The 2122-nt window shown below is 30.7% G+C and overlaps 1 protein-coding gene across 1 annotated transcript in view; it reads left to right on the plus strand.

Annotated features, from left to right (window-relative positions):
• Positions 1-519: 519 nt before the first annotated feature.
• LOC106874042 (FMRFamide receptor) overlaps positions 520-2122 on the plus strand; it is a 242456-nt gene continuing 240853 nt past the window's right edge. Inside the window, exon 1 of the mRNA XM_014921607.3 lies at positions 520-1166. The gene's annotated coding sequence lies outside the window, so the exon portion shown is untranslated. The remainder of the gene's footprint in view (positions 1167-2122) is intronic.

Raw genomic sequence — 2122 nt, forward strand, 5'->3', positions numbered from 1 at the left:
ACAAAACTTTTAGTTCAATCAATAGAAAGCTCGTAAGAATTCGGGGGATGTGAAGTTACTCTACAGGAATTCATTTTGGATAAACGAAATCTATTTTATAATATACAGCATTCTCATTCTGCCCAGTTCATAAACCACAGAGGTTAACAAAAAAAAAGTTTTAATTTATTACCATACGTTACAATAAAACTGAAATTTGACATTGAGTTAAATTATACTTAAAATTATAATTAAAGTTTATTCAATATAGACCATCTATATTTTGGGAGAAATAAGTAAGTTTATAATCGTGTTTTTAAATGCCGTTGTATATTTTTGAATTAGTATTATTTGAAAGGGCAATATGATAATTTAATGCCCATCCCTTCTGATATTATTATGTCTGGTACCACCCACATAACATACTATGTATATGATTTGTCTCTATGACATGTTATTTAATATGAGTAGGCGTGAAAAAGCAACGTAACAAATTATATAAATATATAATGATGTATTATAAATCATATAACTGAGAGAACCAATTGCTTCACTGCTTATAGAATGTCATCATATCATTAGATACACTTGTACTTCCAGCAGCAAATACACTTATTCTGATAAACTTTCTATAACTTTCAGATATTCATATGCTATCATATTTGTCATCACCTGGCCTCTAAGAACATGATTCCTTTCACGTGTATTCTTATTACAACAATTTGAACTAATCAAGTTTTGTCTAAAAACAAAATATTCAAGGAAATTCCCATTTAATTGCACGGGATGGACATGCGTTTAAACGACGGTAGATGAGTGATAAGTTTGAACAAGAAAGCAACTTTTATAGAGACTCATACTGTTTCTTACAGTGAATAAATCATACACTGAATAAATGTTTATTAGGAGAAAAGAAAAAGACACGCGCACACACGTACTCACACAAGAAAATATTAAGTTGTATTTGGCAAACAAAGCAGCAAATAACAGTAACATTTTAAAGAGAAAACGAATATGCCTTAGTACATCATCGATGAGATGCGATAGCGGTCGGTAGAGAGAAAACATCAGCGGTAGCTGTTGCAGGGAATCGATAGAACTACCAATCTCGAAATCAACATGTAAGAAGTAACAGCATTTTTACTTCAGTTCGCTCACTTTGGAATAACAATATCACAACTCTAGCGGTGAGTTTCTACGTTCTTTTTATATCGACATCTCAGAAGAAAAAAGAAATAGTTTTAGGATTTTTTCGTTGCTGTAATTGTATTAAATACTTCTCCGTTTCTTCAACAATAAACATCAATAGATGTTTACATAACTTTTTCGATCGATATTTCATCTTTTCTAATACATAAGATTCTAATATTCTAAATATTTTTGTTATAGTTTCGTAACTAAAATTAATGAAATATCTGTAAACACATACTTGCTCACACGCACGCACACACTCACGCACATGTACACACGTTGTATTTGTGTCTGTGTATGTATGTATGTATGTATGTATGTATGTATGTACGTATGTATGTATGTATGTGTGTGTGTGTGTTTGTTTGTGTGTGTGTATGTATGTATATATCAGTGTGTGTATGTGTGTTTATATAGATTTACGCACATGGACACATAAACACATCTAAACATAAATTAATAAATATATGATATAAACGCGTGTATACATGTTTTACTGACATGCCTTCACTACGAGTTCTGTTTACCTCTTCCCTTTGTACTCTTATTCTCCTTCATCACATCTTCATATTTATTACTCCCTTATTCTCATACGACGGTATAAATACATCGCAAATCCATATAAACACACAGACACAAACATACGCACATATAACACACGTGTTAATATATTGTGTATATACATATGGATGTGTGTGAGTATGTGTATATACATATATATATATATATACACATATACACACACATATACACGTACATACATACACACAACACACACAAATACACTCACACACACACACACACTCACATATATATGCATAAATATGTATATGTATGTATGTATGTATGTATGTATGTATGTATGTATGTATGTATGAATGTATGTATTTTTGTATATAAATATCGCTTATACAAATAAACAAGGACATATTGTAAAGAAGTTGGCGGACAC

This window comes from Octopus bimaculoides, chromosome 6 (genome assembly GCF_046866305.1).
Source record: "Octopus bimaculoides isolate indiv1 chromosome 6, ASM4686630v1, whole genome shotgun sequence".
Classification (NCBI taxonomy): Eukaryota; Metazoa; Mollusca; class Cephalopoda; order Octopoda; family Octopodidae; genus Octopus; species Octopus bimaculoides.